The sequence below is a fragment of the Cibotium barometz genome, chromosome 10 (genome assembly GCF_041138505.1).
Source record: "Cibotium barometz isolate CiBa-2024 chromosome 10, ASM4113850v1, whole genome shotgun sequence".
Classification (NCBI taxonomy): Eukaryota; Viridiplantae; Streptophyta; class Polypodiopsida; order Cyatheales; family Cibotiaceae; genus Cibotium; species Cibotium barometz.
The window spans coordinates 3,511,752-3,525,819 of NC_141055.1; positions in this window are offsets into that span (position 1 = coordinate 3,511,752).

The window sequence follows — 14,068 nt, forward strand, 5'->3', positions numbered from 1 at the left end:
AAGCATAGACTCGCCATGCATCCTGTTGTTTTGTGTTTGTGCATGTGCAGTGGTAGCATGCAAGCCTCCTTAAACCTCACGTGTTTGTGCATGTGCAGTGGCACCATAGTACGTTCAAAAAATAGTGCCTAGCGCAGGCTTGCGGGCTTACTTAATGAAGGTGGTTGACGTGTAACGACAGAAGGTGGTTGACGGCAACGATAGAGGGAAAGGTTGATGGCAACGACCTTGCAAATGAATAAATGCGTTGTGACCTGCACAACCACAAAACAACTGTTAGAGGAGAGAGAGAGAGAGAGAGAGAGCAAACACGTATGTGCACCGACACCTACACAACCACCAAACAATAGCCAGAGGAGCGAGCGAGCGAGCGAGAGAGAGAGAGAGAGAGAGAGAGAGGTTTGCTAACCTCTAGAGAGAGCGAGAGAGTAGAACGCAAACAATGATGTATTTGCCAACCTCTAGAGAGAGCAGAATAATGCAGACAACAAAACAACGGGATGGAGGCAATCGGATTTGAATCTTCAACGAGCCTCTGCAGCGAGAGAGAGATAGAGGGCGGCGTCAGTAAAGTGAATCCGTAGTGAGCCTTTGCAATAAAGCTGGCCTGCAACCTAGGCGGTGTGGATGAAAGCCTGGATGCCTGCATGGGGCGGGTGGCGGCAGGTTGATGTGGGTGGCGTCAGATAGTAGGCAGTGCAAAAAATGTGGACACGTGGCAACTCCCAAAGCAAGCCCCTTTATAGTATATATAGAAGTGGTGAACGTAACTTTTAGAAGGTAATCTTTAATGTTCAATCTAAATAAGGTGAGGTGAGATAAACCCGTTGCCATGATTTGTGATCATATTGTCTTGCAAGAGTACTAACTAGATGTAAAATACATGCAAATTGAAACTATAACTTATCTTAACTATTATTTATGCATGCAACCTAAAATAAGGACTCAAAACACGTTATTCAAGTAGCACAATCTTGCGTAGTGCGAACATCTCATGGGCCAATGTAAATACACGAAAATTTAGACTACAATTGGATGACCACAATCCACCCACCACTACATAGGCAAGCATTTTGCCTAGACCTCACCCTACCACGGCCGCGTTGGAAACAACCTCAAGGAGGCTAGAATCCGATGCACACTCACACGGGTTGTCAATCTAGTGAGTTCGCTTGCCTCTCTCCAATGCCTCCCTTCCCTCAAACTTACTCTCTGAACCTCAAGCACACACATACATGACTCAAGCTTCAATACAATGCGGAGACAAACATCACTCATGCACTCTCAGACACATACAGAAGCTCAAGCAAGCAAGCAAGCATGCCTTGAAAAGAGATTAAACAAGAGATTAAGCAAGGTTAAGAGTAATTAAGCGCTCTCTCTCTCTCACTCTCTCTCTCACTCTCTCTCTCTCACACACACACACACACACACACACACACACGAGCTCAATAGGCACAAATGGGGAGTCCCTTTCTCATTTATGGAAATGCACATTGCCTTTTGCCGAACTGCCCTAGGGCTTCTGGGTGCCCAAGTTCATAATGCAAGAGACAAACTCTATGAAATGGAAAAAAAGAAGTGAACACTCTACTATGGTTGCCCATTTGGAACTACCTACTCAGGTTTTACATGTCTTGTGGGATTTGATCTATCAAAACTTCTATTAACTCGGATACGTAGGTTAACACCCGCGGCCTATATAGTTTTTATAGCCACGGATCGTGCTCTGGAGTAACATAGAGATGTCGATTAGTGTAGTAGAGATATGCAGTTATGTGGGAAAAGGGGGTGATCGGCTTGTGAGAAAATGTTGTTGTTGTGGGAAATCCGGGGAAGAAGCCTGTTGTAAACATTTCTTCGAAGGCGGTCATTGCCCAGGATGGGAGCCACAAGACTCGGAGGAATAAGCCACTGACAATCTTCCATGTAGGGCCATCATTGACATTAAATGCAAGTCCCTGATCCAGGATTTCATCAGAGAGGCTCCAGTTGAGCTTGTGTGTACTTCTTGAGCAGTTCTTCATCCAAGAAGGTGACCAAGATTTTCATGATTTCGCAGGTAGCTTAGACTGCAAGGTCTGGTACCTTGGAATGTGCTTCAATGTATTGTCGCATTATCTACAACATCCATTATTTTGTGACAAGGAGGAGGTTAGGGGGATCTGGAAACATGGGGAAATTCAGTAGTAGAGGATGTTGTTTCCTCATGAGTTGGAACCTTCCCATTAGAACCTACGGAGACAGGGGAAGTATGTTGGATCTATTCTTTGCTCCACTAGGGCATCTCTATGGATTTGCCATTAAGTGTCTGTGCATAGGACCTTGCGGTGCCAAGTAGGCTGTTTTCTCATGCATTCATTGTATTCGAGCCTGTGGTTGGATGGCCTTTTGTATCTGCCCCATTCCTTCCTTGACACCATGGTATCTTGAGCTGCTCATCGAACTCCAGTCGAGGATATTTCTAGACATATGAGGCACTGGTAGTTCATCCAAAATATCATACTCTCAATCACCCGTCGCTGAGGATTGACGAGCTTGACAGCGACCTTGTCATAAAATTGAAGCTCTCTTGCTAGTTCTGGAAATGATATCAGCCCCCGATAAATAATAAAGTGTAGACAAACTTGCGAGTTACTACAGCTGACTACTCAACCAATAGAAGTTACTTCCCAGCCAGTTTCGTCAGCAAAATTTATTCCGCATACAGCTGTGTGTGGTTTGGTGCTTAGCGTTCACTCTGCTGCTAGTAGACAAGCAGCGGGGCTGCGGGTGCTCTCAAACCTTACCACAAATGCCTACCTCAATGCATACACCCACATGAAATGTCTACCTCAATCCTGTGAGAAAGAGATCCGAGAGACAGAGAGAGACTTTCACATGCACCTACATTGGGAGGCCCACAATTAACAATGGTTATTATAAGATTTGGACGGAATTCTTATACAGTTCTGCTTTCTTTGACTTTTGTAACGTAATGTAGTATTCTTTCATACTTTCTACTAGAACGATGTACTGCCGTGGGGAGCCCACTAAAAGAGAGGGCTGGGGGCTTTAACCAAAATAAACATCATGAATCAAAATCTCTCATTAAGCAATCATGAATAGCATCTGAAAAATCAATAATGAATAGTAGATAGGTGTTCAAGTATTTGTTATTTTTAATTACAATTGTTTCCTCATGTTTAGCCTTTTAAAAGGATAAACCAAAATTTTGTACAATGTGAGGTCACTTTCTTTATCAAGATTCTATAGCTTTCTCTAATATACATTTTGGATTTGTGACATGGCAAAAAGTCCACCTTAAAGGTCTCAATATAATGTGTAGTGGGTCTAGCATATACTTGAGTGTTGAGTCTAATAATAAGGTCCTAAATCCAACATAACACCATAAAATGGTCACATAATCGTACCCTATTTGCCCTAATTTTATCATTACTAGGATGGTTAGTTTGCAAGGGATTTTTTTGTGAGTTTTTTTAAAATAATTTTGTGAGATTTTTTACCCCACTAGATAAAACCAAGATTTTGAGCCGTATATGAAGATAATATCAAACATAATGCATATAAAAACAAGACCAAGATTTTTAGTTGTATATTCAGATTATTCCAATGATATCAAATATAATAATTTATAAGAAAACAACTTTGAATATTACATTTTCTAAAAAACTACTTTCTATGTTATAGTAGTTTTACAAAATTAAAATTTACCAAAAATTTTGGTTCTAAATCTAGGTAACTATTTCAAGTTAGATAACCATTTCTTCTTTGATTGTTGATAGCTCTTGCCGAAATAGAGTTAAAAGATAGACTCCAAAGATCCATCATGAGCCTCAGGTATACCTTCTTATACAACTAAGTGTTAGAGAAACATCAATATGTGAAAGGATTGGGTAATGTACTGTGATGGAGTAGAAACTTTAATAGTTAGCTTCGGTTTATGGTCATATAGCTTAGGTTTATGATCATAGGGCTCAAGTATAAAAGAGATTCATGGACCTCATTTGTAATCTTTTGATACTTTTGATCATATGACTCTTGGAATGTACATTGGAGCCTAGAGCTACCATACCTTGGCCTATAGAAGGCTATTTCCATCCTTTAGTGAAAGGTTAAATCACTTAAGCATTATGTGTGATTCTTGCTAATTGCATGCTAATCCACATGATGATTTGTCCCAAATCTCAACTTATGGTTACTTCATTTCAATTGGTATCAGAGCTCTTGTGTTTTGATCCATAGTAGACTATGATTCTTGGACCAAATCTGAGTACTGGACTAAATCTTTTAAGATTGTGGACCAAATTTGAACTAAGTGGGAGTGAATAGTGTCAATTTTTTTGATAATTATGTTTTTACCTTCTCTTCCACTTTTTCTCAAGCTTTCCACGACTAGGGTTCATCACACAGTAGCCGTTTGCAAACACAACCTTGGGGCTTTGGTCGGGGACATTCGTAGCAACACATAGAGCACAATTTTGAGGCAATTTTGAGGTGAGGATTCTATGGTTTTCTTCCTCTTCCCATGTGTTCAAGAAACCCTAGAAATGGTGATTTCAAGCTTCGATGGTGTTCAAGATCCTTCATACTCACCATCTAATAGCTTATCACACATTTATGAGCTTAGGCTACAGTGTGTTTATCTCTTCCAAACTTCCTTAGAAGTTGGCAGTGATTTTCAACGTGAGAGGAGTTTTTTTTGCTTGAACCAATTGCTAGATGCAAGAAATGTTGGATTCTCATCTTTAACAATGGTCATGGGAGATCAAAGAAGACTTTCTTGAAGATCTTGGAGATTTTGGAGCTCTCTTGAAGGGGAAAAACCAGAGAAAAGTTATTCACAAATCCACACAAAGAGAGGGCAAATCTTCATCAACTCCAAGCATTTTGCCAAATCTTGATTTCTTGGTTGATTTCTTGCAAGATTCAATGGCATTTAGGGATTTCCTCAAGGAACCCTAATTCCAAGATAGTAGCTATTCCCTCTTGCAATTGGGAACTCACTGAGGCTATTGGAAGCATTGCTTATGCCATAATACTTGCATAGGCTTTCATTTTGGACATTTGGCCAAGATTGGGCTTATTGTGGAATCATTGGATGGAATTTCAAGCTTATGGATTGCTAATTGCATAAGTAGATGAGTTGAATGACAGTACATGCTATGGATGCACCATTGATGCTTTGGATTACATACTGAAGTCATTTATTTACATGCTTATGAAATCAGTCATTGCCATCCACATGCCATTTGGTTTCATTGAGTTGAGAGAGAGCATTCATCAAATCTTCTACTTATTGGATGACTTGGAATGCTATCAAGCTTATATGCATGAAGAAATTGATGGCAAAATGCTCATATTCGGCATGAGTTGTGGTTTTGATGTTTGAGAGCTACTATAGATAATGGAAGGAAGCATGGGTCCATGCTAAGTTGGTTAATGATATGAAATTATAGCATGAGTTCATGTTAAACTCATTGTAAGCATCTCTACTTCTACAATTGAGATTTATCTACACTAACACTACACTTCTACACATTACTTTTCCTAGCATACTAGTGATGTGTGAGGGTACCTTGGCATATGGTGGAGGCCAATGGGGAGCATGTCTTGAACCAACCGTACGTGAGTGCTTTGGTAAAGCGGTACTGAAGGGGATTAGGTACATTGGTATGAAGAATTGGCCCCAACTCTTGCCTTGGATATAAACTTGGTAAGAGGGTGGAAAGTGCTTTGGCTGGGAGATCGGCAAGCATCAACACGCTCCTTCGACACTTGAAGACTTCAAAGAACACTTGCATGAGGGAAATGGGGCCTATCTTGTGGACACATTGACACTTGGATTGGTCAAAAGTTGCATTAAGTGATGCCAAATGAAGTATGCAATGTGGGCAAGCGCAAGTGATTGATTGGATATTGGATTAGTTGCATTTGGAAAATTGAGATTTGGTTCCATGTCAAAATTTTTCTAAGATTCTATGCACATAAGATATTGAAGGCAAATATGGTGATGATGATGTGCTTTAGAATACTTATTATGCTTATGATGCACGGGTGAATGACCTAGTGCAATTGGAAGCCATTTGGAGTCACTTTAACAATTTTTGCAGAAATTGAAACCCTAATTTACTCCATGCATAATTGGATTGAGGTTTGGGAATTTACATACTCTTAAAGTACCCCCTTAGATATCTTCCTATCAAGCCATCAACTTGTCAAATTGGGCACTGTTTGACTCTTCAAATTGCCAAACTTCATCGAAAGGTAATCTTTAGCCCAGTCAAAAATAGCAAGTTGTTTGGAAAATTTGACATCGTGGAATGATTGTAAAACCTTAGAGCTCTCTAAAAACCAAATTACACCCAATTTTGATGTCATTTGGATGGTCAAATCTCTAGGGTTGACTTTGACCTAAAAGTCAAAACAGAGACTGGTTGCACATTGACCAAGATCAAACCCTTTATACTATTGATTAGTATACTCCGAGAGTATTCTCAAGGGCTAAGAATCTTTCAATTGCAATAAGTTTTGTGGATTTGAGGAACAAATCTTCATTTTTAGCTATATCCCTATTAACCCTAAGATAGTGAATACTAGGGCACATCCAATTTCCATCATCTGTGATTTATATCCCCCATGGCCAGGGTGCCTTCTTTTAGAGAAGAAACCTGAAATAACAAAAGTCATAGATAATTATTTAAATATGTATCCTCCTCCTATATAAAAGTATATGTATATATCCTCCTCTTATATAATTTTTACACTTGTACATGTATGTATGTACATACACACACATATATGGCTATGTGTATATATAGAAGTTATTTATTTAACTACTTTAATATACATAAAAAAATTGATAGATAGTTTAGGCATCCCTGTGTAAATAGGGGTGTAAACCCAAACTCTCCCTTTTATTAAAGAATCAAAATAGGGGTGTAAACCCAAACTCTCCCTTTTATTAAAGAATCAAAATGGTCTTTATATATATCCTTAACCAACACAATTCACAAGTTATCTATGCGAATGCACACACGTTATTTATTTAACTACTTTGATATACATAAATAGATTGCTAGATGTGTAAACTTGAAATCTACCTTCATACAAAAGAATCAAAATGGCATAAGCTAGTCATGAGGATTCTAGTCCGCATGTTTGTGAATGCGGGCACCCTTAAGCACACCTCCTTAAGCCATAGTCTGAATTTGTGGATGTGGATGAGGCACCCACGAAGGGTGCAAGGCGCACAAAGGGGGAGGCAACCGAGCGCGTTATCTGTGAGGGTGGCAAGCAACGAAGGGGAAGGTGGTAAGAACTTGTGTGTATACATCTTTGCAACAATTGCAAGTTGTGGGGAAGAAGTTGTGGTGAGAACTCGTGTCATGCGTGGCTTTGCAACAAAGGCCTTAATGGCCTTGCTTAGAGCACACATGTCACAGGAGGATTGTGCTCATGTGCCCTTTAAGCAAGGGCTCTCGTTAAGGCTCCTCTCGATGATTTGCTATGCGCGTATACTAAATCTTTGTAGGCATGCCATCAGATTTGCTATGGCTACGCTCGATTTGCGATAAGCATGCCGCCCGATTTTTGCCTGCTTGTTTATTTATTCACACTCCCACAAGTTGAGCATTCATTGGCTGATCACAAAAGATGGGCAAGCAGAAGAGCTTACAATCTCCAGTGTGGACTTCCAACCATTATTTTATGCATAGCTTTGTTTTACACACGTTATTTTGTTTGTGGCTTTGTTTTTACACACGTTATTTTGTTTGTGGCTTTGTTTTATCCAATCGCCTTTAAAAAAAGTATATATTATACCAATATTAACAAGGCTACGTTTATGATTGTGGCCGGGAAGTAACATCTATCGGTTGAGTAGCTGTGCTGTTGTAGTGCCTCAAGGCAGTCAAAAGAGAGCTCAGTCAACCGGGTCTGGCCCTCCCACATGGGAAGCGAGAAAAAGAACAAGTTCCCTTACACTTTATTTATCTTGAGGCTTTCTAGGCCTCCTTTAGGACTAAGTGTCACGGTAGGTCGAGTAAACTAGGTCACTAAACGATCATAGTTTACTTCCTAGCTAAATGGGTATAGTTTACTTCTTGGTTTACTAAGCGATCATAGTTTCCTTCTTAGTTTACTAAACGAGTATAGTTTACTTTCTAGTTTACTTAGCAAATCATAGTTTACTTCTTAGTTTACATCATGGAATGTAGATGAATTTGAGTTTGGGACTTATAAAATTTTGGAGCAAGATGTTATGTGCAAAAGAGGATTTGAACTAGAGACCTTGAGTCACCATTGAAAACATTTTACCACATCACTATACCTTCAAGCAATTAAATCATGTGGTTTCAAGCCATTATATTCTATGTTTTCACCCTTAGTTTACTCGGCCTAGTTTACTTTATCCGACGATCAAAAAAAACTTCGCGATTTTGATCAATTCCATTTATCGATGTCACCTGACAAGGGTTTTTAAGACCCCGTGACACTTAATCCACAGCATAGGAATCCCTCTGCTATATCATGAAATACTTGTGGTTCCCGTTTCTAAAATGAGTTCACCTTCTTCACTGTCTTCTTGAGGGGATTCTCCTTGGCTTTGGGGAGAGTTCTCTATTGCTAGCTTAATTCTCACTGCTCGAGATGATTGAGGTTTTTTTATGCAGGTTGGTGGCCGACTACAAGGTCCTGCATCTCCCTCTTCTTCGTCATCTCTCCTTTGCAGTGGTTGGGAGGGGTGCTCAACTTTAGCAGTGCTCTCGACGACTTCTCTCCCTCTTCTTCGTCATCTCTCCTTTGCAGTGGTTGGGAGGGGTGCTCACCTTTAGGAGTGCTCTCGACGACTTCTTGTTCTTCCTGCCCTTGCTACTATTGTGTTGCTTGAGTTTCTTGCTGGTGAAGAGGGAAGCTTGCCTGAGGATTCTCCTAATCCACCATGTCATAATATGGATTCTCGGTAGTTTCCTCTTCCATCCATCTTCTTAATTCTTCTTCCTTTTCTCTGGTTCTCTAGGTGTATCCTTCTATTTTTTCTTCAGAGTGATGCTCATCCCGTGGGATTTCAGGAGCTTGTTTAGGTTCTGTTGCATGCTCTTGATGCGCACTAGAGTCATTGTCAACTCCATATTCTGGGTTTATGAGGGGGGCCTGTGGCCTCACGGTATCTCCTCGATCACTTGCACGTCATCATCCTCTTCTTCTTGCTTTGTGACCGAGGATCTGTTCGTGACGGAGCTTTAGAACATACAATGTACCTTCACTTGCTTCATTCTGGGCAGGCATTGGATAGGCTGAACAATATGCAATTTGTTCTCTCTTGATTCCATAGGCATTCTAGGATGTTCTTATGTAGTAGGGATATTCCAGACCGATGATAGATGTGGTTAGGGAAGTTGGTTTCTAATTCTTGGGTCACCTATAGCATGTGGGTGACCCCTCGAGGACCCTTCCATCCACTCTATTGCTTCCTGTCCTACTGTTGCGGGGCCTCTAGCTCTAGGATTCCATCATCCTTTTGTGGTAACATTCCAAACCCTAACACCTCGACTATCCAGGCAATGAAGTTTAGCACCAGGTACCAACTTTGGAATTTGGTTAGCAGCCACAGTGTGTTAAAGAACTCCCCTAACTCGCTCTGTGGGCAGGTAAGGTTTGGCCATGGACATGGGTAGTCAGCAGCTTCCTGCATGAGAACTTCCTCTTTGTCATCTTTCATCCCCTTGCTTTTCACCCCCGTTTCCTCACTTGTTTTTTCTCAGCTAAAGGCTGACAATTTCATTTTCAAGGCTTATAATGCGGGATTTGCATTCTGAAATTTCGACTGTGGAGCTTGGAGTAATGTATATATATCTCTTTGGCCTCCTCATCACGAACGATAAAGTAGTGGTGGGTGACTGCCCTTGCTTGCTGCTAGTGACAACACTAGATCCTGCACCGTGTCCCAGTTCTAGTGACGTGAATAGCCGTAAACAGCCGCTCATTTTCAGGCTCTATGGGCTGCACCATCCTTCTATGTTGCTAACCTTGAAGGGCCTTATTCTCCTACGGTGGTACGAGTAAAGTGCTTGAGAGTAACACAAGAAGTCAATGCCAGTCGGATTAGCCAGGAGACTGCTACTACGGATAGAGCATATATGATGAGATGGAGGTGAGGGAGACGGCAGAGACAATGCAAGAGCGACGTCGTGAATATCATCTATCACGTGGGTGCAGAAGCAAACGACGTGATGACCGTACTATAGGCGTGGAACAATTTTGCACGAGCTCTATGCTCCTTCTCAGCAGGCAAGAATCCATATGAGAATGAAGGAGAATCGTCCTATTCTAGGGTCCCAAATGCCACGTCGCAGTAAGATTGCTCGATTCTTCAGCTGCTTGATAGGATCGCCTGATTCGTGGAAGAACTGGATCGATTCTTCATTTGTTTCTTGCAATTCTTACAGATTCTGCAGTAGCATCAAACTGATTCTATTTTCTTTCTCCTCGATTCCTCCACATTCTTCGGTAGAATTGGACCAATTTCATTTATCTTCGGACCCGATTCCTGCGTATTTGTCGGAAGAATTGGATCAACTATTTAGTTGTTGGGCTCGATTCTTGTGAATTTTCCGGTAGAATTGGTTTGATTCTTTAGGAACTGAAGTATCACGATTCTTTAGGAACTGAAGTACCACGATTCTTTGAGCAGCAATTCCAGCGTAGAATTGCCCAATTCTTGTGGATTTTGTGGTAGAATCGCATCGATTCTTCTGCTGACTTGGGAAAATTTGTAAGTTTTTAAAACTTTTTCTTGATTTTCTTGAAGTTAATGCTGTGCATGCCCTGGTCCCAACATAGGAACATAGTAAGAGTGCCCAATGCATACTAGTACTCAAGGTTGTTATTTTATGTAGGCAGAAATCAAATATAAAGGCTCAAATCAAGAATAGCAAAAGGTCTAATCGATGGAATTTTTTTCTTTTATTTTTTAGAAATTCTAGATTTCTTTGTTCTCTCCTCTCTACCTTGGTTGTCTGTGATTAATATGTAATAGATAGATGTGTTCATATAATACGAACACTCTTTTTTGTATGAATAGAGGACCCAATCGTAAAAACATGAGTTCTAGCTTAGTGTGGACGAGTGAGCTTTTGTGGATGAGGTTCTCCCTACATACAACCTTACCTAGTCACCCATAAGTTAGTCCAAATATCCGTGCTCTTGTGCATGGGTTCAACACAATCTTGATGCATGCATCCATGTAATGTTGATGCCTTGTATTAGGGTTGCATGGAAAGCTCTTGCTCACCTTACTTGTTTCCTTTTCTTCCTTTTCCTTGGCCTTCTTTAGGGCTTACTCCTTGGCCAATTTTTCTTATCTCCTTTTTCCTTCTGTAGCATGTATTTCCACTAGAGTTTTGGTGATCAAGGGTCCATAATACTTACGGAGCTTGCTCCCATTAATATAGCATGTGGTCCCCCCACCATACAAGGTATCTAGGCATATAGAACCATTTTTTGAAATCTTTGTTACTCTATAGGGCCCATACCCTTTAGTTTTATTTTTTCTTTATTTTTCTTAACATTTTGTTGCAAATGCAATTGCTCAATACTCCACCCTTAGGTAGTCACTGTTTGCAAGGTGGCGGATGTACTCATGTTGTACGGCCCCTGTATGAGAAGAAGCCATTGTGTTGAGCACCCAAGCACCTAGTTTAGCATGGGATGGTGGCCAAGTGTAGCCAGATGGTTAGGAGACAGCCTGAGTAGACATGGCATTATCACCATGTGGAATTAAGCATAAGGTGGCAACCCAAGGCACCTTGCGTTGGGTTGGGAGAGCTTTACGTATATAGCATGTGGTCCCCCCACCATATAAGGTTTCTAGGCGTATAGAACTGTTTTTGGAAATCTTTGTTATTCTATAGGGCCCATACCCTTTAGTTCTATTTTTTCTTTATTTTTATTAACATTCTGTTGGAAATGCAATTGCTCAATGCTCCACCCTTAGGTAGTCACTGTTGCAAGGTGGCAGATGTACTCATGTTGTACGGCCCCCGTATGAGAAGAAGCCATTGTGTTGAGCACCCAAGCACCTAGTTTAGCACGGGATGGTGGCCAAGTGTAGCCAAATGGTTAGGTGACACCCTGAATAGACATGCATTATCACCATGTGGAATTAAGCATAAGTTAGCAACCCAAGGCACCTTGCATTGGGTTGGGAGAGCTTTACATATATAGCATGACATGGTCCCCCCACCATATAAGGTTTCTAGGCGTATAGAATTGTTTTTGGAAATCTTTGTTATTCTATAGGGCCCATATCCTTTAGTTTTATTTTTCTTAACATTCTGTTGGAAATGCAATTGCTCAATGCTCCACCCTTAGGTAGTCACTGTTGCAAGGTGGTGGATGTACTCATATTGTACGGCCCCCATATGAGAAGAAGCCATTGTGTTGAGCACACGAGCACCTAGTTTAGCACGGGATGGTGGCCAAGTGTAGCCAGATGGTTAGGAGACAGCCTGAGTAGACATAGCATTATCACCATGTGGAATTGAGCATAAGGTAGCAACCCAAGGCACCTTGCATTGGGTTGGGAGAGCTTTACATACTAGCCTAGTTGTGGGGTCGGTACGATTTGTATAAATGTGTATTTATGGTCAGACGTGGTCGACCACCTAATGCTCTACCGAGAAGTACTATAAATGACCCCCTCATCAGTCCATGATATTCAATATCCATACTACATCTTAGTGCTCAAGAAATCCTCCATCCAGAGCTTGTCTAGATCACCATCAAAGCTCCATAAAACTGTAGCAGATGGGTGGACAAGCATCATCAGTTTGTAATACATCATTTTGGTTTACAATTAGTATTTGTCACTCTCCTTATTTATGTGACACAGTTCTTTGTACTATAATCCTTGTTCTATTGTGATTCTCTATTCTTTCACATTGTGCAATAGTATAAAGTCTCCCACCTTAAATTTGTATTTTTAAAGGTTGGTATCGAGCCATCTTTTGCGTCAATGTTTTTGAGCGTACATGCTCATTACGGTATATAACCGAGTCTCATCTAGCTTTTCCAAATCTTCCAATCATGGGATCAAGTGTCGTGACCAGTCCAATTGTTCTCACATGCCACCACTGTAAGGGTTGGAATTAAAAATTCCATTGGTAGTGTTGCATTAAGGCCATACACTAAGTTTAACCACGTGGTACCTATGGAAGTCTTGTGTGCTGTGCGATAAGCCCAAAGAGTGATGGCATATTTTTTGCCCAATCACTTCATGAAGAACTTATTGTTTTCATCAATACCTCACATGGAACCTTGTTCGTGCTTTTGGCCTACCCATTGGCTTGTGGATAGTAATGTGCTAACTTTTTATGAGAGATCATACACTCCATGGTCAAGAACACAACTTCATTGATGAATTTCATCCCTTGGTCGCTCACAATCTCGAGGGGCAGCCAAATTTGGTTATAACGTGTTTGAATAAAAACTTGGTTTTGGCCGTAGCATCAGTTTTAACTATAGCTCTAACCTCAACGCACTTGGTGCAATAATTGGTGGGCCACCATAATGTATTGTGCCTTGGTATGCCTTGTTGTTGGACTAATAGGTCTAGTCCCCACTTGGCAAATAGTCTTGCCAAAATAATTGGATGTAAAGACTTTGAATCATTGGCATTCATCACACAACAACTGTTGGCATACTTATGAGCATCCTTAAACAATGTGGCCTCCAGATTCCAGCCAAGGATGCGTCTAGCTATAAACTCTCTAAAAAAATGTGCTCCTGCTATTCTTGAGTGCACCTCTTTTAAGACCTCCACGTATTCATCCTGAGGAATGCAGACTCTCATAATGTTGTCCTTCCCTCTTTTACTTTGACAATTTCTTATCCATAGAGGTCAAGAATTGAACTATATCTAAGTTCCATTCCAACACTAAGCTTATGGATAGAAGTAAGGTGAAGGGGGCGGATGTGTAGAAGATCATCCTCTATACCCATTGTCAGCTCTCTGCTAGTGAGACACGACAAGTGGTCTGCCCTTTGATAAGTAATCCCATTCCAC